This window comes from Pteropus alecto, unplaced genomic scaffold (assembly GCF_000325575.1).
Source record: "Pteropus alecto unplaced genomic scaffold, ASM32557v1 scaffold20, whole genome shotgun sequence".
Classification (NCBI taxonomy): Eukaryota; Metazoa; Chordata; class Mammalia; order Chiroptera; family Pteropodidae; genus Pteropus; species Pteropus alecto.
In genome coordinates, this window is record NW_006436298.1 from 36,425,253 (window position 1) to 36,452,176 (window position 26,924).

Genomic DNA, 26,924 nt, shown 5'->3' on the forward strand with positions numbered 1-26,924 from the left:
CCGAGTACGCGCGCCCCGCGCCCGCCCGGAGGAAGCCCGGGGCAGAGCACCCCCAAGGCCGGGCCTGGAGGCCTGTGGCTGCGCGCACGCACACAGACACACACATGGACACGCGCGTGCACAGACTGCATGGGCTGCGACCTGGTGTGATCACCCCAAGACATATTCCCCTGGTAATCTCTTCTTCCCCCCCGCTCTTTATCCCACTGAAATTGTACTTTTTAAAATTGGAGATTGCCTTTTTTTTTTTTAAAGTGCTTTGCATTTCTAATTTAAGAAAAAAAACCCCTCATCTTTCATATTTAAAATCTATCTTTTCATAGTAATGTAATAGCTCATAATTTTGCTACAAACTCAAACAAACTGGTTTGTTGCCAACAAAATGAGAATCATTTTATAGTACATGTCAGATGTTAGGGAGGAAGATTATTTTCTAATTAAATTGCTTTGCCAAGAAAAAAGTATACAAAGGATCATAATGTCTTCTAAATTTACCATCCACATTTTACTTCTAATCATTAAAGCAATATTTTCTATAACAGTCAAAGGAAAGGGGGAAAGAGAATTTACAAAAACATTTATAGAATGCCTTATTTTTTAATTTTAGTATTTTGGGGGCACAGAAATAGCACACCTTAAAAGTAATGTTTTACATTCTTAATTCTAAAGAGTAATATTTTACATTCTTAATTCTAAAGAGTAAATTCTCTATAAGCTTATCGCTAGGACTACAGATCCTCTTTTCACACTATAAAAGCCACTGCAGCAGCAAATACTTATTAGATTGCCAGTGGGTGTTATGTTTAAGGGACACGCAAGGAGCTTCCTTGAATTAATCTAAAATATTACAGTTATTTTCCTGCAAAAAAAAAAAAAAAAGACTTGACTTTGGAGCCATTGCTAGGAACAAAGGGAAGAAATAACTCAAACTTCCCCGATGTCTTCAGGGTCAGAGTTTACCTTCCAGGAAAATGATGGAAGGAAGGTCTGAGTAGTAAGTGGAGCAATGGGAGAGGGCAGAAGCCTGGGGTCTGCTTCTGCACTCTGAAGCTCTAGCAAGCTGGTCAAGGGCACCTGAACATTGAGGTCTTAGTCATTCACCTCAGTCAGGCTTGAAAAGAAACCTAAGAGGACACTGACACAAAAATCTATCCCAGGAAGATGCTTCTATAATAAAACACACACAAAAGTTGCTTCTATAATAAAACACACACACACACATGCGCACACACACACTTTAGTGTTTATGTATAACTTACCAAAGATATCTTTTCAAAACACAGGGGAATTTGGCATTTGTTATATGCTAATTTTTCTTCATGTAGCCACAGAGAGGTGACATCAGTAATTTTAAGAAACAAGAATACTGGGTCAGAATCATAGTCTACTGTGTTCCAAAAAAAGGTCACCAATCCAACTATCCAAGAAACATTCTTGAGTCTTTCTGGGTATAGAAGACTACGCTAACCACTGACATAAAGGAACTCACACAGTGTCGCTTCACTCGGGAAATGTAATAATAGCTGTCTCACAGTGCTCCTGTCCATCATGCTCTGCCCCTTTCCCATCTATCCTGCAGGTTATATGAGATGCTCACTCTCTTAAAATATCTTTCTAATCATGGTACCCACCGTTCCATTATAGAATAAAGACTGTATTTAGCCTTCCACTCAAAACTCGCCACAATGTGACCACAATTTAACTTTCCAGCTTTATTGTCCATCTCTTTCATCTCTTTCCCAATTGTGGAATATCAGTCCTTCGCTTCAGTCTAATTGATTATTTAAGGCATATATTCATCCCTAGACCATTAATAGTTAGGAAGCAAAGTCACAGAAATACCGTCTTAAACCAGGGTGTCTCAACGTCAGTACTATTGAGAGCTGGATGAATAATTCTCGGATGGAGCCAAGGGGCAGGGTGAGGTGAATATGGAGAGGAGAGGAGCTTTCCTGTTCATTGTAGGATGTTTAGCAGCATCTCTGGCCTCTAGCAGCTGATGCCAGTAGTAATCCCCAGTTGTGACAACCGGTTATGTGTCCAGACATTGTCAAATGTCCCTTGGAGGAGCAAACTCACCCTTGATTGAGAACCACTGGCTTAAACAATCAGATTCATTCCTTGAGATGAGAAAGCGGTGGCCTCCTTTGAGCCATGTGAACTGTATGTGGGAAGGACAGAGACCCATACAAAACCAAGGTTTTCTTAGGAAAGAGGACAAAGAACTCGGCAATTTCCTTATCTTCATGGAATTTATGGTCTGGGATGAGGGAGTGCAGAAACAATCAAAGCCAAAGTTATAGTGCAGTGTGGTAAGGACAATTGTAGAGCTCTGCAAAGGGTACAGTTTGAGCACCAAGGCATCTTTCTAAATCAAACTGGGGGTTCAAAGAAAGTTTCCTAAAGGAGGTGATGCTTAAACTAAATTTGTGAAGAATGAACAAAAGTCAGAAAATTGAAAACGGGGGGAAAGACATTGTAGGCAGGGGCAGGGACAAATCATGAGCTAAGAAATGTGATCGAAGACCCTTGAGTCAGAACCTGCCCCTTGTCTTCTGTTCCCGTTATGTATACCAAAGAATAGTCCATCAGAGGATTTGGTCAAAAAGGAGAAGACGCATTTTCGATGCAGGGTTTTTCTTCAAGCTTCTTTAGATATTTCATTCTCAAATGTATCTTCATATATCCAACTGTATCTCAAATATATATTCCCCCAATTTCATTTATTTTCAGTCTATATCACTGCTTGGGTCCCAAGAGTCTGAGTTCTAGGTGAAAGGCTAAGTATAAAATGATTAGAGCCAAATTTATGTGACCCTGGAGAAGTTATTTAACCTATGTGTCTGTTTCTTCATCTTTCAGTTGGGCTTTATACCATAATACTAAGGTGCTGTATTATGTAAAATTGCATACAGTGTTTGGCATTTTCGTTGGTACATACATGGTACCAACAGGTATTATAGGTAGTTTATAGAATAAAACTTACATGATGTATCATGATCTGCCCCACCTCTCCTTCTAGCCTCATCTTTAGTCCCTCTCTGGTCAGTCTGAATGATGTGTGACTTTTCAGTGAGTGATTGTTGCATGACTCTTGGGCCTTCTCACTTGCTATTCCTGTTGCCAGAATGCTTTTTTCCCCTTCTTCACAGTGTTAACTATCGTTCATTCTTCATAAATTTACTTTAAGCATCACTTCTTTTAGGAAACTTTCTTTGGACCCCTTGTCTGATTAGAAAGAAGTCTTGGAGCTCATCGTACGCCTTGTCCAGAGTGCTGTGATTGTCCTTATCACACTGCACTGTAACTTTGGCTTTACTTTTCTGTTTCACCACTAAACTGTAAATTTCATGAAGAAACAGAGAGTAGTTGACATTACTGGTTACCTGCCTAACACTCATCTCTTTCTTCCTACTCTTTCTTGATGAAACCCTGATTTTGTCCTGGTCTCCATCCTTCCCCCATACAGCCCACAAGTCCCAGGGAAGGTGACCCCAAGAAATAGATACTAATTCTTTTAGCCAATTAGTGTATTGAATTGTTTGGATTTGCTAATGGGCTCAAGATGAGCATGTGACCTAAGTTCAACCAATCAGACTAAAGGAAAATAATTGTATTGCATGCTTGAGCTGAGAAACTGAATTTTATGCTTAAAGCAATACAGAACTATTGAAGAAATTTAATCTGAAAGTGATATGAACAAATTTTTTTCCTAGAAAGCTTATTGTGAAAGCAATTCGAAAGATGTGTTTGAGTAGGGAGAAGGGGCAGAACTGAGGAAGTGGAGATGATTAAGAAGGAGACTTTCACAGTAATCCAGATGAGAATTATGAACAGCCCAAATTGTGGTGGAGGCCATGGGAAAGAAGAGGGAAGAGGTCAAGTTAAACCAGAGACGTGAGATTGCAGGACTCATTAGGGCAGGGGGCCCCAACTCCTGGGCCATGGACTGGTACCAGGCCATGGACCGGTACCAGGCCATGGCCTGTTAGGAACTGGGCCGCACAGCAGGAGGTGAGTGGTGGGCCAGGGAGTGAAGCTTCATTTGTATTTGCAGCCGCTCCCCAGCACTAGCATCACCACCTCAGCTCCACCTAAGATCATTGGGTGCATCGATATACACAAGTAAATTCTCAGGGGCACCGATCCCTGGTGCCAAAAAAGGTTGGAGACCGCTGCCCTAGGAGCTTGATAGAGTACCAGAGATTAGCTGGAGAAAAGAATCCAAGATGATTGCAAATTTTTGGCTTTGTGACCACTTGGATGCTGTTGGTCTTTCCTAAAACAGAAAAATACAGGAAGAATAGTGGATTTGTGAGGAAAAGGGGGTAATAATGAGTTCAATTTTATATGTGTTGAGTGTAGAACTCACATTAAATATTCCAACAGCAAGCCTTGGGTAATTTTATCAACATTTCTCCTTTCCTCATGCTTTCTTCCTGTGATAGGCTTAATTTTGTCTCTTCCAAAATTTATATGTTGAAGTCCTAACCCCCAGTACCTCCGAATGTGACTGTATTTGGAGATAGGGTCTTTAAAGTGGTAATTAATATAAAGTGGGGTCCTTATAAGAAGAGGTGATTAGGATACAGGCACACACTCAGAGAAGGCCATGTGAAAACACTGGGAGAAGATGCCCATCTACCAGCCCAGGAGAGAGGCCTCAGAAGATATCAACCTTGATAACAGCTTGATCTCCAGAACTATGAGAAAATAAATTTCTATTGTTTAAGCCACCCAGTTTGTGGTACTTTGTTATGGCAGACCTAGCAAACTAATAATCCGCCCTTACATCAAACATTCAGAAGCCAACAGAATTTGTAATATTTCTGTTTGTTATGAGGTTTAGGATATTGTAAAATAGAAAGTCCAAGAAAGAGCCTGAGGCTAAAGAAGTAATATGTCCATCAAGGGTAAGGCTTTGTCCAAACAAAGAAAGTCACATTCAATATGAAGAAGACAGTTGCAGTCATGGAGGCTCATCTGAAATTCATGGTTCGTGGTTCTCAAAACAGCATTCCAAAACACATAAGGAAACGTATTTACAGTCGACCCTGTCCACTTGCAACATTCCAGCTGTGTTTACACAGCTGCTGAAGGCAGCACAGATGAGGAGGATTCTCCACTTTACCACTGAGAAATCCACACTAAGAATAAATTCAGAAAAGTGCCTTCATATTTGAGAATTCATTAAGTCTCGGGAAGGAACACGAAACACCAACTGAGCCATTGATACTGGGACACTGGCAATGAAAGGAGGAAAAATAGCTGTAAATTTAGCAAAATGTGAACTCCAAGTATGAAAGAGAATATAGGATGACTTGTAACCTGTGTCACTCTATAAAATGCAATGATAAACAGCATTTAAAATATAAAGGACAATTGTAAGAGGCAAGAAACTTTTGAAAATCATGGTGCTCTCAATCTTGTATTTTGTCCAACATCTGGAAATAATCAAAAATCCCTGGAAAAGTCAAGTTAGCCCTCCTGGAGGTGAAGAACAAGCTGGCTGTTGCAGAAACAAAGAGATAAGTGGAAGGAATGTCTCAAAGGAAGATTTATCCAGATTATCCTACCATGCAAAACAGACCATATGAAACACATTTAAAAATTAGCCTTTTGCTTGCCTTAAAACTTATCTGAATGGTGGTACAAAACTTTAAAAATAATACTGGAGGTTAATGCTATTCCAAAACAAGTAAAAGGAAATTATTTTAAAATCTCAGTGTGTGAGTGTGAGTGTGTGTGTGTGTGTGTGTGTGTGTGTGTTAGCTAATTAGCCCTAACAAAGAAAAATTTTTTTTCCCTTGGGAAATTCTGAATTTTAAAATCAATTAAAGTAATCGATGGGTAGTCTCCAAAACAAAGGAAATGCAAAATGTGCTCTAAGATGCTAACATTCTGTTATATCTTTTGTTAGCATCTTAGAGCACATCTTAGAGCACATCTGAAGGTAGTGCTTGTCTTATCATTCAAGAGGGGGAGGAACAAAAAATGTCTCTGGATTTAAATACCCCTTGATACTGTGTAGTGGTTAAGATGAAATTCCATACAGACTCAATCTAATTTTGAAATTAGCTCAAGCACCTTGATAGATGAATGAAATTCTGTCCCATCACAGTGGGATTTGGTAGCCTTAGACTCTAGGATTCAGTCAAGGCTGAGATAGTTAGGGTTATAGTTTGGTGCATTCGCCTAACCTGACCGCCTTTCTCACGTGAACACTCAGTGGAACGTGGAGATGGAAGGCGGAGGCTGACCAAAATGAGAAACAGCTAGTTGGAAGACAGAAGACTGCCTTTAGAATGAGGTTCTTCTTTGCAAATTTGGGACAACTTAGCTCCTCTTCTTCTGAAGATATTCAAGAAGGTAAACCCTTTCCAGAAACTTCAAACATCAGATGGTGTGGTCTCCTGGAATTCGTGGAAATACACAAGTTAAGAATATTAAAGGTATTTGCGTGTAACAATAATAATAATAATTTCACACACATTTATTGTACTTTCCTTTTAAACTTGTTAAAAATATATACACATACATACATATATGTGTGCGTATGTATGTGTGTGTGTACATAAAATATATATATATATAATCAGTCACAAGAACCAGATAAAGAAGCAGGTGGAAAAATGAAAGGAATCATTTAGCATCACAGCTCTAGTTAGTAACTGACTGGACTCTCTAAACCATGATTGGATTGCATTCCTTTTCACTCAAAGCCCTCAATTTCTCAGAAAATAGCATTTGAAACAAGCATTCCCCATGTGCAGGCAGATAGATCATATAGTCCTTGTATTAATTCTGTGACATCGGTTTCTCACTTCACAGATGAAAAACTGAGGTGGGGAGAGGTCAAACCATCCAATTACTTAACACAGTGTAAACAATGGAGCTGGGACTTGAATGTAGAAAGTCTGATTACAGAATTCCATTCTTACCCATCATGCTCTTGTGCCTCCCCTGTTTTACTGTGAGGCCTACAGATGTCCAGATCCAGTGGATACTGGGTAGTCCTTCACTCCTCAATTTCCCTTCATTTCTTGGCCGTCCTTTCTAGCTTCTTCTTTGACTTTTTCACAGACTCATTTTCCTTCTTCTACCCCATAAATCCTGAAAATTTATAGGAATGAGATGGTTCTGCAGGCAAAACAATTTGTAAAAATGGCACCTAAACTCTTCCTAAAACAAGTTGTGATTCTTCGAGGTGATTAATTTATTTCACAAATAGTTTTTGAATGATGCCATGTGCCACTTATTCCACCAAATACTGGTAATGACATATTGTCAGAAAACAAAACTGAAAAACCAAGAGTCTCTTCCCACCCCCGCCCTCCACATATTCATTTACATATCTATCATTACAGTTCCTTTTAAAAGTGCACAGATTTCATACTTCAGGTTTATCTTGGTGTTGGTGGTGTATGTAGCCTTGCCATTCTAAATTAAACACTTTGCTGCAGTTGAAAAAGTGTCCTAATCATTTTTTTAAAGCAGGGTAAAGTTTTATTTTTGTTGATCCTCAAAGGCATCATAATAAACAGTGAATTTGACTCTATGACTTGGAAGACCCATGAGACTTCCTTGAGAATTCTGAGAATGTGCACCTTAAAGCTGAAATCAGGACTGTTTCAAGAATTGTCAGGTTTTCATTTGCATAAATTTGCCTCAGTTTGTGCCAAAAGGTCGGTGCCTTAAAGCATCCAGCTGTAATCTCTTAACTATATCCTGAAGAGTTCAAAGGGTAAAATGCCTCAGCTATTCATTAGAGAGAAAAATCTTAGAGTTGGACAATCAAAAACACAAGAGTAGAGGATGGTGCAAGGTGGTTCTCTATTTTCTGTCTCAAGTTGCCTCCCACATACTGAGCCCGTCCTGGACGGACATCTGAAACCTTTATTCCTGGGTCTCCTCCTCCCATTGTCTACTCTGTCTTCTTAGAGCTTTGACTCTCCTCTCTTCCTCCTCTCATCTCTGTGGAATTCTGCTGCTTCCTCCTCACAACCTCAAGTTCAAATTAGCAGTCCATTGTTTTCTCCTCCATACAGATGGGTGTCCTTCCAGTTCTGGTGGGAGAGAGGGCTCAAAGGTCCAGAAAGTGGGTAGGTAAATGCTTTCTCCCTGGAAGAGCTTGACAAGGAGGCAAATCTTTTTTTGTTCTAAATCACATGGATGCTAATTCTTTGTTGGTTGCTTAGGTTAGAAACATCTTGGTTCCTTCTGTTGACAAATTCGCTTTTTCCAGTTTTGCAGTTTTAAAGGTCCTGAATTCTTTTTGTCTACTTTTTATAAGTCTCAATTTACTTTAACATCTTCCCACCCCAGGGATTTACAGACACACATGGACAAAGCCACAGTTGGTGATATATAAACACATCCTCAGGAATACAAGCAGTCGAGAATTTTGATTCTTCAGCTTAAGGTTAGATGGAACTGTATTTGTGCAATGTATGTGAAGGAAGATTTTATGAGACAAATGAATGAGATAAACAAGATTTAAGGTCTTAAAAGTCTAGCTTTATGTTTTAAAGTCTAGTTTCAGCACATTTTCAATAATTTTCACAAAATGTGCTGCAAATTACAACAAGCAAACAAACAAAAACAATGAACTTACTTAATAAAGTAGTCCCCGAAGGATTTATGCTTAGAAATAGTTCACTGGCAACTCTCCTGGTGGCTCTACAAGGTGAAAAGTAGCAGAAACCTCTGTCTCCAACACAGACTTACCGCCCTTCGTCTAAGTGTGTGTGGCACACCCCTACCTGCATGACCGCAGATGTCATAAACCAATCTTATCCCAAACTTAAATTTTCAGCTCCCTTGGAAGTCTGAGAATATCTTTTGTTCTCTGTTTATGCAAAACTTCACACTTCCATTTATTCACTCACACAAGGTGAAAACCTCGATCTTCCAATCAGTCCCTATTTGATGTTAATCCTATATCTTAAACAGGGTACTTTAAGCCTCAGGTCAAGTGTTACCTCCTATGTGAAGCTTCCCTGATGGCTCCACTAAATCCTCATGGCACTATGCCTTTGACTCAATATATATTTACTGAGCATCTCCTTACTACATGCAAGGCAAAGTTCTAGACACTGGAGATAGAGCAGTGAGCAAGACAGACCCAGGCACTGTCCTAATGGAACTTAATTCTACAATTCCAATAAAAAATTCAAGATACAAGTAAACAAATTAGTAACTAAGGCATTTTCAGATAAAGAAAAATGTTTTTAAAACGTGATGTGGCAAAGAATGGCTGGGGACAGGGGGAGGGAAGGGGTATTTATGGAAGGCCTCTTTGAGCTGACACAAGTTAAGACCTGAATGATGAAACGGAGCAAGGAATTGAAAGATAGAGGGGATGAGCGTTTCTATCAGAGAGGGGAAAGCAAGTGCAAAGGTACAGAGGCAGGAATCAATGGGGGTGTTCTAGGGATAGGAAGAGTGTGATTGAGGTAAGGTAGCTGGAATGTAGTGAGCAAAAGAAAAGAGTAATACAGATGAGATCAGAAAGGTAGTCATTCATCTAGTTTAGCACACGCCATGACGTATTGTTAAGACTTTCATTGTGTTTTCTTGTCTTATCACCAGACTTTGGGGATCATTACTATTGATTTTTAGATCCCTGGTGTTTGACACAGAACTTGCACTAAATAGGTAAAATATCTGTTTAATGTATAAAAATGAAAGAGCACATTTTTTCTTCAGAAATAAAGTCTAAAGTGGCTAAACTGATTCAGGATAATGAAGTTTTACTACATGTTTAATAATCATCAATATTCAATTTTAAAGATGCACAGAATTTGTGGAGAATTAAAAAAGCAAACTGTAATTTCTTTCTTTAGGCTGTAAAATCAGCTTAAGTTTAGAATGCATGTGTGGTGTTAGAATTATTTTTTCACCCGTAACCACAACAAGCTCAAGTTTAATTTAGTGCCAAAGTTAAAATAAAGTTGATGCTAATTTGACTAGACTTCAGGAAGACAAACTAATGAATTTTTCCCAATTCCCTCTCCCTGGGCAAGCAAGAGAAAAAAGCACTATAGCTTGATTTGAATGAGTTCTTTCAAAGTAATTCCAATGTCCATGCTTGGAACCCTTCTTTCTTCCAGAAAAGAAACACTCAAAATAGAAAATTTTGGCTTCATCTGAAGAACAAAAGTAATCAAATGTTAGGAGAATAGCACTGATACTTCATTTAGAAATAATGAAACGATGTAGAATGAATTCAAGTAATAGGTATAAGACACATGAGTGATGGAAGAAAGGAATAAAAGGAGTAGCTATTGAGCTGGTATGTTTTGAGAGGTACTGTGTTAAGCACATTCTCCTACATAATGTCCCTTAAACTTCGTAAAATACATAGAGTTCTTTAATTCATTTTAACAGATCTGGGATTACTGCGTAAATAATTTGCCTGACATCACACACAGTTATTAAACGACAGAAATAGATTTTGAAAGGACTGTCTGACCAGAGGCTTTATATTCTTTTACATATATATATAAAAACACACATATGTTTTTATGTATCATATATTTATGTATTCCAATAGAAAATTCAGAGGTGGGATTTTACCATTCCATCAAAATTTAGTATTTCCCTATTCTAATAATGTAAACTAAAAATTATACCAAAGTCTCTAAGAACATTTTGCATGGCTTCGGTTTCAGCTAAAAAAAATTGAAGCAAAGGAACTGTGATTACAGAATGACTTAAAATATATATGTATACATATATACACACACACACATATATATCTGCTGTTAAAATTGCTTAGCTGTAGGATTGTTATAAATGTCACTGTAAAATACTGTCAGTAGGAAAATTTTTAGAGGAAATGAAATTAATGGGAATTCCATGATCTATAAGACAAGGAGATTGAACTAAAAGTTTCTCCAAATCTTTTCCAGTTATAAAACCCTAAAATCTTATGACTTTAAAGCTTAGAATGAAACTATTGTGTGAAAATTTGTAAGTGAGGTCTTCTGCTTAAATGCATTTCTTTAGTTGCCCTCAAACTGTGATGTCTTGTCAAATCATTATCTCAATATTTAGTCAAAGGTCTCAGTTTTGCACTCCTGATAAACAATCAGAGGTGACAGGATGGATGATTTTTTTTTTTTTAATTCTTCAGTGGTTTTGAACTGTAATTCCTTTGTAATTTTTGCTAGTGCACGTTTCACTAAATTTTAGAAATAATTCTGAGATTTTCATCCTTAATATGCAAAGCTTTTATAAAAGGGCGATTATATTTCTACCTGAGAAACATTCAGGTTTCTGAAAGTCTGAAGGTTCAGCAATAAGCAAATCACTGTTTCATTTGGGGGAACTTCTTTATGCACTTGGTGAGCACACTTAGTCAGTCTGGCCCCACAGAGAGGAAAAGGTGTATGGCCTCGGAGCTGCACAGCGGGGTCGTCTCAATCAGCTCCTCACCAAACACATTGACGTGGGTACCTCTGGCTCTTCATGGGAACTATAATCACAGCCTTTGACCAGGAGGGTGGTGTGTTTCCCACAAAGAACATAATTGAAATCACTTTTGAAATAACACCTAAAAGATATTATTTTCTTGAAATGTTTCTTATCATGAATTTTTCTTATTATTCATCATAGAGATTTAATATAAATGATGTTGAGTTTTATAGCATAATAGTTTTGAATTAAGTAATGTTATCTTGTTACTAATGGTTACTGCTGCTTAGTTTCTCTTAAATAACAGATGATGATATTCAGATGATCTATTTTAGGTTCCATGTTTATCCATATTCAACTAAAGTCAACATAGTATTGATAATTCCAGAAATTTACCATATATAAACACAACTTCTTTCAACTATTAAGTATGTTCATACATCATCGATATGTATCTGGTTGCAGGTTACAGCAGACAGTACAGTATGCAAGTTACAGTACATATAACTTCCATTCTGAGCCTTTTCTGGGCTTTTATTCTAAAAAATGTTTATAAGAAACTATCATGTATCCAATACACTATGTACTATGTTTTTGGATTAAAAATAAATCCTTTGCCTAAGGAAGGTGCAATCTAGGGAGTAGACAGAATTATTTACATAAAAACCTTAGTAAATATTTATTTCTCTAAAACAAATATAATAAATAGTTTTTATAGGTTATTAATTAGTCCTTGAGCATTGCAAAAAATGATACAGTGCTTTTATTTCACTCAAACCAAAGTGTGGGAACTAAAGTATTAGTCAAAATATCTTTGCTCAAGAAATCTGGAGATGATTATTTCACTGAGAACATTTGACAATGAAGATTAATCGTTAGTGAAACTTGTTGAGGAAAGGTGAGAATCTGTCTTTTCAGCTGTCCAGCAAAGATCAGTAACAATTTTCCTCTAGGTAGATCATGATGAAAATTCTCATGCAAAGATGTCTCTTTGCTCTCCACCAAGAAGACCCCAGAATTAGATAACATTTCAAATGATCTAAAGTTCTTTTTCTACCGCGTAGGATATTTCTTTTTAAAAAAATATATTGCCTTCTCTAGAGTGCTTAATATTCTTCTGTTCATCTAAAAATGAGTCCAAATTTGGCATATGTCATCACAGAGTTCTGTCTGTTCTGTCCCCAAGCCTTGCATGGCACAGCAACCTCAAGGTGCTTAGGCAACCCCAAAGATGAGCTTAGTCCAGATACACAGGACCACACTCCTTAACTAGGCAGGCCCCTCACCCCAGGCTGCAGGGGAAAGGAGATGAGAAACCCCTTTTGTTTTTTCTACTCTGATATTCTGGGAGTTTATAAACCACTTGACAAATTCTTTTTAATATATATTCCCAGAATTCAGACTGAAGCCTCAAGATTAAGCACTCTAAAAGCATCATTGAACCAACCAACATTTATTTAGTTTTCTTTACACTATATGCCCAGCATTTTGCTTGATGGCAGGGAGAGAGGGAGCGGGAAAGAGAGAAGAAAAAGAGAGAGGTGAGAAGGAAGTAGGAAGAGAATATATTAGGCAGATTAATACCCCCCCAAAATGTCTGCATCCTATCCCCAAAACCTCTGACTATGTCACCTTACATGGTAAAAGGGACTTTGCAGATGTAATTACAGTTATAAGCCTTTAGAGAGGAAGATTATCCTGGATGATGCAGTTGTGCCCACCTAATCCCATTTGTCTTTAGAAGCAAAGAAACTTTTCCAGCTGCAACATGGAGAGATACCATGAAAGGAGGAATTCAGAGAGATTCAAAATGTGAGAACGAGTCAATGCTCTGTTGTGGACTTGAAGATGGAGGGGACAATGAGACTGGAATGCAGGTGGCCTTAAAGAGATGAGAGAAGCTCCTGGCTGACAGCCAGCAAGGAAATGGGGGCCATGGCTTACAGTCTCAGGGAGCTAAATCCCACCAACGACCTGAGTGAGCTTGGAGATGGATCCAGCCCCCCAATTCTCCACTGCAGAGCTTCCAGAAAGCAGCCTGCTCACACTCCGATTTCTGTCTTAGAGAGTCTAAGTAGCAGATCCAGCTGAGCCCTGGCGACCTGAACTTCTAACCTGCAGAAACGGGTGCTGTTTTAACTGCTAAATTTGTGGTAGTTATGGCAGGAATACAAAATTGATACAAATAATAAATGGTCTCTGGTGCAAATAATCTAATGGAAGGAAATAAGTGAATGTCAGGTTCTAATATTTTGATTTGAATAGCAGAGGTCAGTGGGTGAGGAGAAATCTTCCTGAAGTTTGAGACTGATAGTTTAAGCATCTCTGTAATATCACTACTTAGAATAATGCCTTAGGTCCCTCTTTATACCAATCCTCATTTTGAGGGATATCTTTCATTTTATGAGATATTCTAAGTTGACCAAGTATTTGGGAGCAGTGTGCAGCGACTGCCCATATCTCTCTGACTTGCTGTCTAAGAGTAGTGTGAGGCATCTGATTATCAAATACACTTTTCAAAGCTGAACAGATGATCCTAACACATAATCTTACTAAGAATGTAACTTGCCTTTTGCTTTCTTGAAAAAATTGTTAAGATACCAGCCATACTCATGTTCTGCATGTCTGTCAATTGCTTTTTTATATTCAGGCTTCCTTTCAATTCTCTGGGTTGTGCATTAGGGCAAAATTATTTTTAATAATCCAGAGAATGCATTTAAAGCATAATTTATTTTTATTCATGAATAATGATCAAGACACTTCTTGTGGGTGGCAAAAAAAGGGTAGACTAGGGCTTTGTAAAATATGCTTTGGAAACCTTATGTAAAGGAAATATTCCAAATTATTCCTCAATTATTAACAGATACAAAAGACAAGCAGCAGTCTGGGGAAAATATCTGTAACTCATATTATAGCGAAAGCACTAATTTCTTTACTATAAAAACAGCTCTCCTAAATCAATAAAAGACCAACTCGATAGACTAATAGGTAAAGTATATTAAAAGAAAAATCACAGAAAAGGAAATACGAATGCTTTTGAACTTATGAAAAGATATCCAATATCACTTATAATAAGAGACTTTCAAATTAAAACTACAAAGAAACATGATTTATACCTATGGGACAGACAAGTTCAAAACATTTGATGACTTACTAAGTCCATGGATGGGGTAAAACACTGTCAAATATTGCCAGTAAGGTGTATGTGCTAGTTAAAACACATTGGAGACAATTTTTTTCATGTCTAACAAACTTAAAAATGCACGTTCTTGGGTCCAGCAAATTCACTTCTTACACTTTTTTCTATAGATAAACTTACATATGTTCAAAATGATTTATGCAAAAGGATATTTTGAACATATTTTTTTAATAGCAAATAGTTGAAAACAACTTATATTACTATTAATAGTCAAGTAGTTTTAATAAATCACGGCAAATCCATATAATACTATGCAGCTGTTAAACAAATGAGCAAAATTGAAAAACATTTTGGAAAACTGTTTGGCAATGTTTACTAAAGCTGAGCATATGCCTACCTCCTGACCTGCCCAAGATAAATGAGTGCCTATGTCCACAGCAGCTTTATTCAAAATAGTCCTCAAATGGAAACAATCCAGATACCTATCAACAGGAGAATAAATAGTGATTTGTTCACATAATGGAATGATAATCAGCAATAAAAATGAACTGATACATACAGCAACATGGACAATCTCTCTGACATGTTGAGGGAAAGAAGGGAAATCCAAATATGATTGCATTTACAGGACATTTCAAAACAGGAAAAACTAATTGTAATGGCAGAAATTAAACTAGAAGTTGTTTCTGGGAGCATGAGGGGACATAAAATGATGGAAATGTTCTAGATCGTACTCTGAATGGTGGTTATATGGGTGTGAACATATATAAATTTAAGTATATGCTGTATTTTTAAGACTGATGCACTCCATATACTTTCTAATTTGTTATACCTCAATATAAAAGTAAAAGAGGAAGAACAAGGAAAAGAAGGAGGATGAGAAGTAAGTAGTAGAACAGATCTACATGAATATAATCTGCAAGCTAGATTGTTCAGTGAAAGTACTTCTTAACTATAGTTCCTCATCTGAACCAGGGGACAGAGAAAACTATTTGTCATCATTCCCTCAATTCTCCCATGGATGGTACATAATACCGTTGCTGATACCTGAGATAAAAGTTAATTTATTACACACCATGGATATGTTAGGGTATGAGAACTTAATTCTCTCAAGAAGTCCTAGCTGAGAATGTTAATGTATGCTACATTTTGTGTTGTTTTTTTAAAGTATATATTTATCACAAGAAATTAACAGTGATTGTCTCTAGAGAGGGAACTAAGTAGCTCGTAGCTCATTTTTAATTGCATGACCAATTGCACAGTTTGAATTGTGTACTATGTGCATGTAAACACACACATTTCTAAACGTGACAGTGAGAGTATAAGAGAGGTGGGACACTTAGGAGTAAAGGCAACGATGCTTCAGTATGTTTGCACATTAATCGAGATAGGTATGCTAGTGGTATTTTGAACAAAAATGTTTTAAGCTCAATTGTTAAGTTCAAAATATGGGTTTTATTAATGTGAGTAAACTGAGAAAGAAAAAGCAAATTTCTGAGGGCAAGGTGTATGATTTAAGATTGTCAAAGTTCCACAAATTGTAGGCGAAGAGAGAAGGAAAAAAAAGGAAATTTGTTAGAAGCATAAAATATGGCAGGGTTTGCAATAATATTCTAGTAGCAGGTTGGGTCACTTTTTCCTATCCAGTACAATTGTAATCTGATTGCCTGTGTGATGGCTCACGTGAAGTGGGTTGATTGAGATAAACAAGGTAGGGGAAGTCCAGGAATCTGACTGTTTTGCTAGTAATTTTAAAGTTTAGACAGCAAAATATCAAAACAGCTTCTTAGTCTTGCCAGTGAGTAAAAGTGAGTGAAACTAAAGAATGAGAAAGAAACTGAAGCTTGATGGCTGAAACCATAGGATTCGGTACAGATCAAATGACACACACACACACACACACACACACACACACACACACACACACACAACTCTCACGTGTTTAAAGTGATGACATATAGGAAAAAATATGGACTCTGTCCCATGGTCTTGGTAAGCAGAGGCAAATTGTGTGCCAGTTTCCAGCCAGCACATCGGACTCTTCATTTACTAGGAAAATTACACTAGAATTTTCAGAGACGTTTGTAATAATGAAGAAAACAACTGCTAAACAACAAGTATTATGAGATTTACTGAGCACATCAATGCATGTGCCAAGTGCTTTACCTGCGCCATATTGTCAAACCCTCACAACATCCCATTGTAGTAAATGATGCTGTTACCCTCATGTTACAAATAAGGAAACAAGCTCAATGAGTTTTAGTAGCTTGTTTAATAGTGTGGAGCCTACTTCCTTTCCTCTAAACCATGTCTTGTCTGTGCATTACGTGGCCCATTGTCAGTCAGTGGTATAAATTCCTTATATGAAGAATCGTACATGCAGCTTTACAAAGTCCCACTCTTTATTTATTTGTTAATTTAGGCTTTTCCCATAACCCATTACATTTTTTATTTTACACACATATTTTACCTCCATTTCTAGAAATGGGTACATGTTTCTCAGAAATGTTTGACAAGTCTGTTTTTATTTGTTTCCTTGTGTGTTTGTTTTGTTGTGACACTCACCCTTAGGAGCAGAGATTTCTTGAAAACAGTGACAAGTAGCATAGTCCTTAGCATCCTGTAAAGCCCTGCTATGGAGCCCTCTCAAATAAAGTTCACTATTCAAGGGTTAATGCATGCAAAATACCTTCAGAGATACTTTGGCAGCATACAGTTTCTTGAGGAAGATCTTTGATTACCTAGAATAAGTTCACAATGACAACATTTCATTCACTATTAAAATATGTTTTGTTCTTTTAACGGTCCTAGGATATCAGAGAGGAACATTGATAATATTTTATTGAAACTCTTCAATTTCTAATTCTTCACTACCCAGAAAATAGTAGGTAAGTAAATTAATGAAATAAAAATATCTTTCCATTTTCTTCTTCCATCCTGTGTAGAATAATCTGTTTACTTGGTTACAAAGTAGCTGAAGCAATAAGGTCAGCTTACTGTTTCATTGATGGGATCTCTCAGCCAAGCCCAAGGGCAAGAGGAGTAGAGTAGTCGGAAATCTCAAAGGCCAGGAAGCAAGAACTAGATGGCATTTGAGAACTAGATTTCTTTCTCCAGTTCTGGAAGCCAAATGGTTTGAATCCTTGTCAAATCTCTTAGCATCTACTTTGTGTTTCTGCCTCTGCTAAGAGGTTTGCTCTGCTTTGCTCAGACTATTGTAGCTACTGTCTTTTCGTCCTATCCCATTGTCCTAGGAAAACTATCTTATTGAATTAGTTTGAGCCAGTCATCCACCATGATCCATTCACCTGTAGGCAGGTGAGTGGGATCACATGGTGCAATCCCTCTCGGCAGGGCCAGAATGGAGAGGAGTGGGTCTGGGCAGAATTGCTAAGACGAGGGTCAGGGGAGTAGTGAGTACATGACTATGGAGAAAATGGTTAAAATTTGTACCATGGCTGCCATGTGGGAAGCAATATTCTTTCAGCATCTGGCTATTTAGAAACTATTCAGAGAGTATCTCTATCATATTTAGATGTTTCCATAAAGGCCTCTCCTGAGGTTTATTTATTTCTTAAAATTCATAGGATTTAAGGATAGGCATTGGAAAGGGAACCCAAACAGACCCAGAATTGAGCTAAAGCAGAAAGGACAAAAGTGGGGTTTACCTACCTGGTTTGGATATGAATGGGGAATTGGAGGCTCTCTTTTGATTGCATGGTGATTTTTGCCTCAGGAGCTCTCTTAGGCATATTCATAAGGTCTGAGGCTGAGCTTTTCCCTGAATGTTTTGGAAATCAGAGATGGAAAACTTAAGTGGATAGTGCTGGCTGCAATTCAACGCACGCCAATGCAATGCAGAGGAGGAAAGTGTTATTTAAAACCACAACTGAATGTAGCAACTTCTGCCTTTTCCATGGAGAAAATGGGGTAGGAATAGGGAATAATTTATACAACTGAAGGACTAAATCTCTTCACTTCTTCTTGCCCTTGCAGAAAGAGGTGAAGGAGGGAAATAGGGTGAGGCTTAGATTAGATGGCCTGTTGTTTGGCAGAATACATGACTGGATCTTTGTACATACAAAGAGAGTCTGTGTGCTGAGTATGGGGTACGAAGATGTAGAGGAGCTAAAACAAAATAATTTTTATAAGGAAAAGGAAGGTATTTCAAGCTTTTACTCTTGAGAGGGAAGAGGCAGATAAAAAAATAGATGGAAACGAGGAGAAAGAAAAGCCTTCAAAAGTAAGCAAGAGACTATAGAACTTTTCAAATTATTGGTTTCCAATATTCTATCTTTAGTTTGGCTACAGTGTAAATCCTATCCATTGCTTCAAGCCTCAGTCAAGTCCACTACACAGAAAAGACTTTAATGAGTGTTTTTGTTTGTGGGTGTTTGGTAGGGAATGTATTTCTTTGTGTGTAAATCATGGAAGGAGGCTGGATTTCAAGTGCTGTATAGAATAGGGAGAAAACATATAAAACAGCTAGACAATTCATTAATGGAACTGACTCAGCAAAAGCAAGAGCTAAGGGTCATCAGCGACTTGGAAAATTTTTCAATTTCTCACTTTAGCAAACTTTACCTAGCAAAGAAGGCCAGACCAATGCATACCCCTCATCCCTCATACTCTTTGTACAAGGTGACATTGGCACATCTTCATCAAGAAAGAGTCTATGTTCCTTCTCCTTGAACCTGATAGATCTTTATAAGTGCCTCAACCAACAGAATGGGGTGAAAATGATGCTGCATGACTTCTGAGGCTAGATCAAAATAGGCGATATGGCTTGCACCTGACACCTGCTCTCTCTCGGGATGTATGCCCTTGGAACCACACTACCATTATGTGAGGTGTGAATATACATCCTGAAAGTTTCCATCATGTGTGCCATGGAAAGGCCATGTGTGTATATTCTGACGAATATCCCCAGCTAAGCACCGAGCCGGCGTCAACTCCTAAAACTGTTGGCAAACCAGTTTTGGTGATCCCTTCAGCCTTCAAGCTTTCCAGCTGAGAGCCCACACATCGTGAAGCACAGGCAGACCATCTCTACAATATCCTTACTGACTCAAAGAAACCATGAGAAATAATCAATAATTATTTTGTTACCACTAAGTTTTGGAAAAATTTGTTATGTATCAATAGGTAATATATTCTCACTCCCAGGATCTCCAGAAAAAAAATTAAGAAGAACTTTTTGGTGAAATTTAGACTAATTCTATTTGAAGCTTAAAAAATTGGATCATATCTATTTTCATGGCACTTATTACATCTCAAGTACTATTCTTCGCACTTCAAGAGTTCTGTGGCCTGAAAGGCAACAGCTGTCAGGGGCAGGGAAGGATGAGAGGTGCTATGATCTGAATGCTTGAGTACCCACAAAATTCATATGTTGAAATCCTAACCTCAAAGGTGATGGTATTAGTAGGTGGGGCCTTTGGGAGGTGCTTAAGTCACAAGGGTGGAGCCCTCATGAATGGAATTAACGCCTTATGAAAGAGGTTCCAGAGAGAGCCCTATGTCCTTGCCACCATGCGAAAATGAGAAGTCTGTGACCTGGAAGAGGCCCCTCACCCAGCCACGCTGAAATTATGACCTCAAATCTCCAGCCTCCAGGACTGAGAAATAAATTCCTATTGTCGATAAGCTACCCAGTCTGTGGTATTTTGTTGTAACAGCCAACAGACTAAGACAGAAGGGGAGTTAGTTCAACTTTCAGGAATAAAAAGGCAGAGGCCAAGGAGAAAATGAGTGGCTTGACACACTAAAGAATTATTTCCTCTAGATTCAGCTATTTATTAACTGTGGAACTGAAAAGTTATTGTTTTACTATGCCTCGGTTTCTTCACCAGTAAATAAGGCTAATCCATGTTTATAATTGTGAGGATTAATAAAGAAAATGTATATAGTGTTTAGCATAGTGTCTTGTACAGAACACTTTATAAATGCTTGCTTTTGTTAATAATATGATCAGCACAGTGCCTAACCCTAGGTAATGGCTTGATGAACAGTAGATGCAATTGTTGTAGTGCTCCAAATATTTATTCTAACATGCTAATATTGATCACTAAATTCTGTATTCCATTTCCATGGCTATGTCATTGGAATTTCCATATGGAAAAGACAGAAAGCTCTGTAGTAGATAGAATTGCCAGTTTATCAGTATTAGTAGTAAGCTTGTCATGAAATTGAACTCATTCAAAATGTCTTAACCTAAAGCAATTTGTTAGCTACCAGCCTAAAAAGACATTGACTCATCTGTTCATGGACTGAAATATAAATGACAATCCTTAGAGATGTAATCATGTATTCTGCCAACCTTGAAACATATTTAGAACTTGGAGAATCTGTGTTTCAAATTAGACTCTTACATTTTGAGTACTTAGTTTCATTTATACTTAACTATAGGAGACTTTTGACTGTTCCATAAAATAGAGCTGAAAATAGATTCTCTGGGCATCTGATAGTTCTAAATGAGTAAAGCAGAGAAGAACAAGAAATTTCCCACAATATACACAATAAGTGGAAAATTCAAGTGGGTGTAGAAAAACAAAGAACCACATGGTATTTTTAAAATAGAGACATTTTTTAGACTTTGGGCGAACTCATGGTAGGAAGGCCTAATTGTACTACACTATCAGAAACAACCTCCAAATTATAGGTGACACTTTCAGTAGACTTACCAACTACAAAATTGATCACAATGTCTCCACTTAAAATCTCTGTGCTGATTGCTTCATGAAAGATGGAGCAGGGAAGATACACCGACTCCCTGAGGCAATTCAGTTGTCCTGTGCAAATTCGTTTTAATGTTTTATAATTTTAAATTATAACTTCCTCAAAAGGTTAAAAGTCTTCCTAAGATGACCTCATATATTCTATATGTTGGAAACAATATGCAATAGGAGATACTGGGCTCAAATATTCAATTCAATTCGTTATTCTTATCCTTTGCATCTACCAGCCAGGTAGATACAGCAAAATGAAAATATTAGTTAAGATTTCTATTGGAGGTGAAATCTATTTTGCCCAAAAGATGTCTCAATGTGTACAAATTCCAACAGGTTGTCCACATACCCTAACGAAATGATTTAGAAATTCATGAGGCAAAATAAGGTAGGAAATTGCCAAGCCAAATGTTTTCATATTTAAAATTTTTTCAACTTTATCATGGCATAATTGATGTACATTAAACTGCACATATTTAAAGTGTGCAATTTGATCAACTTTGACATATGTATATATGCATGAAATCATCACCAGAATCAGGATAACAAACATTCCCATCATCCTGAAAGTTTCTTTGCAACATTTTATAAGGCTCCCGCCACTCTATCCCCATCCAAAGACAACCACAGATCTCCTTTCTGTCGCTATAAACTATTTTTCATTTTTTAGAATTGTATTTAAGTGGAATCCTAGAGTGTTTGCTCTTTTCTGCCTGCCTTCTTTCACTCAACGTGATTTTGAGATTCATTCATATTGTTAGATATCTTAACAGTTCTTTCCATTATTTAGCAATATTCTGTTATGTAGATAAAACAGAATTAGTTTGCTCACTTACCTGTTGATAGACATTAGAGTTACTTCCAGTGTGGGACAATTACAAATATAGCTGCTACAAATATTTGTGTATATGTCTTTGTGTGGACATATACTTTAGTTTCCGTTGGGTAAATACCAAGGATTAGAAGTTGATAAAAGTTCATTTCTAAAACACTGCCACCAGCAGTGTTGGAGACCTGTAGATGCTCCACATTGTTGTCAACCCTTGGTAATGTCAGATTTTTTGTTGTTAATTTTAGCCATTCTAATGATGTGTAGTGGTATCTCATTGTATTTGCATGTCACTGATGACTAATAATATTAAACATCTTTTCATATGCTTATTGACCATCTATATATCTTCTTTTGTGAAATCTATTCAAATTTTTTGCTCCATTTTCTTCCAATCTTTTCATTTTTGTCTTATGAAGAGCAAAAATATTTTTCTTTTGAAGTCCAATTTATCTTTTTTAAAATTTATGGTTTATAACTTTTTAATTCAACCTAAGAAAACTTTGCTTACTCTAAGGTCACAAAGATTTTCTCCGATGTTTTCTTCTATAAGTTTTATAGTTTTAGGTTTTACATTTAGGTATATAATATATTTTGATTTAATTTTTGTGCATTGAATAAGGTAAAGATCAATGTTTATTTTTTTCCCATAAAGATAACATACACAATTTGTTGAATGGACATTTGTTTCTCTATTAAATTGCCTTAGTAGCTTTGTCAAACATCCATGACCATACATATGTAGATCTATTTCTGCACCTTTTCTATTGATCTATCTGTCGACATTTTCACCAATACAAAAATGTCTTTATTATTGTAGATTTATAACAGGTTCTTAAATCTGGTAGGGTAAGTCTTCCAACTTTATTTATCTTTGTTTGTTTGTTTGTTTATTTGTTTGTTTTTACACCTACAGGTATTCCTAGGTGGTCTCCCATCCAAGGACTAACCAGGCTTGACCCTGCTTAGCTGCTGAGATCAGAGGAGATCAGGCATGTTCAGGATGGTATGGCCGTAAACAACTTTATTTATCTTTTTAAAAATTGCTTTATTTATTCTGGTCCTTTGTATTTCCATATGACTTTTATAATCAGTTTGTCTATTTTTACAAAAATAAACTGCTGGGATTTTGACTTGATTACAGTAAATCTATACATCAATTTGATTATAATTATAAATTAAGTCTTCAAATGCATGAACATGGGGTATCTTTCCATTTACTTAGGTCTCTTGATTTCTCTCAGTGTTTTCTAGTTTTCAGTGTTTAGGAACTATGCTTTATAGAAATGATGAAAGTGGGCACCCTTGCATTGTTTCTGATCTCAAGGAGGAAACAGTTTTTCAACATTTAAGTTTGAAATTAGCTGTCGTTTGTTTGCTTTTTTATAGATGCTTTTACCCATTTGAGGAAAGTACCTACTATTCCTAGTTTGCTGAACATTTATTATCTTGAACGGGTGTTGAATTCTGTCAAGCAAACAAACATCTATTGAAATAATCATACGGCTTTTCTTTTTCATTCTATTAATATAACGACTTGAGAAATTTCCAAATTTTTTTTACTTTATTTGCATAAATATTCATCTGCCTTTAGATGGAGACTCTATATTATTCATCTTTATATCCCTAATCCTGGCACTTTGTGCATGAATAATAAATGTCCATTGAATTATAAAATAAATGAATTAATAACTATAGACATGCCAACTATATGTGGCCTTCTGTTTAATAAGGATAAAAATCTTCTTATATAAGCAGTGATAAACTCAGCAACCTGCATGAAACACATAAATTTGGGATAAGTTACTATTTTTATTTTGCATATAAAGTCCAATTGACATGTATGTGTGGTAGAGGGTAGAAGACAGAAGGGAGGGCTCTGCTTCACGAATAATTCGGGAACTCAAGCTGAAGGTCTGCTATCTTCAACATGTGGCTTTCAATGCTATTCTACACAAGAAAATATAAGCAGTCAATGAGCTGGGGGAAGTAGTAAAGGATGTCATAGACTGTTTTTTTTTTTTACGAGTTAAGACTATAAGTACTATATTTAATTTTTATCCATATTTCACTGGCCAGAACTCTGTATATAGGCCCACATAAATGTAAGGGTGGCTGAGAATATGGTCCGTGTTCCTGTAGTTTTTTTTTTTTTTTCCCTGCAAAACTATGGTAAAGAAGAGGAGCATGAATTTTTTTGGTGTATAGCTAGTTATCTTTGCCTTAGAAAGGGAAAAAAAGTTCTAATAAATACTGGGCTACATGTATGCTGCACTACCTTTGATTTGTTAAAATGTAGCATTTCTCAATTCCTGCACTATTAATGGTCTTTGAAAAAAAAAGGTTTGCATGCCAAGTAAGTTGAGGAAATATTAGTTTAAACATTTTTCAATTAAAATATTAGTTTAAATATTTAAACAAGTTTCTTTTGTGCAGGACTTCTCTGGGGCTTTTAATATTTTAATGTGCATTTCGATTCTTCATGAATGCATGGAAGGCAAAGCATTTCCAAACCTTACTTGGTTGCAAATTACCTATGAAGATGATAGGGCTTGGTTTGAGAAATATTAGGGCAATGGATACCCAATGATAGCAATTAAATAAAAAGCTATATTTTTCAAGATTCCTAATCGTCACTCATTCCACTTATTTTTATTAAGAAAATACAATAATACTATCTGGGAATAAAATTACTTTCTACAATGTCAGGCTGAGTGTGCCTGGGAAAAGGAGAAATAGCTACAGCCAAAGGGAGCCTTGTATTCTTAGTGCTCCTGTGCTTCAGGCCTTCATCAGGCTTGGGGTTACAGAGTCACTGAGTATCTTGTCTGGAAGGAATATCAGATATTTGTGGGAATCATAGGCCAGAATATGTTTTCTGTCTTCATGAAGAGAAAGAAGAGAAAGCGTTCCCAACAGTAATCCATCACTGGGATTCCTGTTTAATTTCTTCCTTTAATACAGATTCTTTGGACCACAAAATATTCATCATGATTTTCTTCATTAACAAGAATCATGACTTTGTTAAACATAGAGATGCTGTACTCAGACATGATTCATTTTTATCTTAAAATGACTAATCATTACTCCAAGTTTTGGAAGCTACTGTTGGTAAAAATATATGTGCATGATGTGGTGATTCTACAATTCATATATGTAAAGTGGCTTGGGGTGGTGAGTCGGTGGAAGGGAGAAGAAAGAGGATTTGAAGCTGTGTTTGCTTAGTATACTTTATTCGATCGGAGAAAACATCAATCATCGATAGCAATGCTTAGGAATAGAGAGGGATGAGAGAGAGGTCAGGAGTGGGGTCAAATGCTCCCATGTCTTCCTGAGGCCCCATAGTTTATATACATAAGCTATATGAAGAAGGTAGATAGTCAGAGGGAAGGAGATGCAGAGGGAGGATGAGAGCAAGAGCACAAACTAGAGAGAAAAGCAAGGAGAGATCACTATTTTTTTCATCAAGCTATTGAGGGATCCAGAAAAAGGCCTTAGAGGCCAACTTGTCCAAGCCTCTGTCTTTCATTAATCTTTATTCAGCATTTGATCGTTTATGTCCAGTGACAGGGTACTTATGCAGTTCTCAAAGTAATTCATTTGATTTTTAAACAACTAATTTCTAGAGGATTCTTTCTTGTAGCTGTTAAAATATCTGTCCTTGGTGCTTATTTCCATTTATTGGTTCTAGTTCTGCTTCCCTCCTGGCCTCCTAAATGATATAGAAAAGTCTTCAATGTGACTATCTTAAATATTTAAAGATAGTAAGTGTTTTCTTTTTCTTGTCCAAATATCACTAAACCTGTCACATGTTCTTCAGATATGAAGATTTGAGAAAACTCCTCCATTTTTGTCACTCTCTTCTGACTACATCAGGTATTCAATGATCTTGAAAATTCAAGGTGAAGTAAATACAATACATGGTGGATGCTGTTGCATCTGAAGATAGCACTTTCAGAGAACTAGGCTTTTTGGAGATTTGGCAGTGTTAATCCCTCTGAGGGGGAAACATAGCAGAATTTTGTATACTAGAATGGACCACATGGAGCCAGCAGCACCATTAGACCTGTGGCCTTACAAAATGTCTCTGTCTCATATTCTCAGGCCTGTGGGATACTCTCCCAACTGTGCTTCCTCCCAAGTCCCAACAGGTGGTGTTCTCTGCTCAAGGTCACCACAACTACTCCTTATCTGACATCGATATTCCTCAGTGGTCTTAGAAAAAGATTCTGAAGCCAACACCATCAACACCAATGCCCAATAGTTTTTTGGTGTGTGTGCACACATGTGCATGTGTGTGTGTGTGCGTGTGTGTGTGTGTGTGTGTGTGTGTGTGTGAGAGAGAGAGAGAGAGAGAGAGAGACAGAGAGAGACAGAGACAGAGAGAGTGAGACAGAGAGACAGAGAGAGACAGAGAGAGACAGAGAGAGAGACAGAGAGAGAGGAAAAATTATTGTTATTATCACATAAATAATTTGCTTTAGAATTAGGGGTGAAGAAATTACTTGTTTCTCTGGACAAACAAATATACAATTTAAAAATGGATTGACAATAAGACATTTACATCTAATTGAGAGTTTAGATTCCATTCTATGGTCCAGGTTTCATAATCATATAAGTTCTTATGGCCTGCATAAATTCATATTTACCTGCCATCCTGACAGTGTTATTTTCCTAATCAAATTTATGATTTTTAAATTTGTATTGTCTTGTTGAGAGTCTGATACACTGACCCAGATATCCTGTATAAAAAGAGATAGGCTATAATTAAATAACCAACTGACCCAATTTTATGATATTTTTGGAAAAG

General features: G+C 37.0%; 1 protein-coding gene and 1 pseudogene across 2 annotated transcripts in view; both read right to left on the reverse strand.

Moving 5' to 3' along the window:
* The window catches only part of NREP (neuronal regeneration related protein), a 305,011-nt gene that overhangs the window by 31,137 nt on the left and 246,950 nt on the right, over window positions 1-26,924 (reverse strand). The gene's annotated exons all lie outside the window — the stretch shown is intronic.
* Window positions 23,016-23,134, reverse strand: LOC112481001 (annotated as a pseudogene).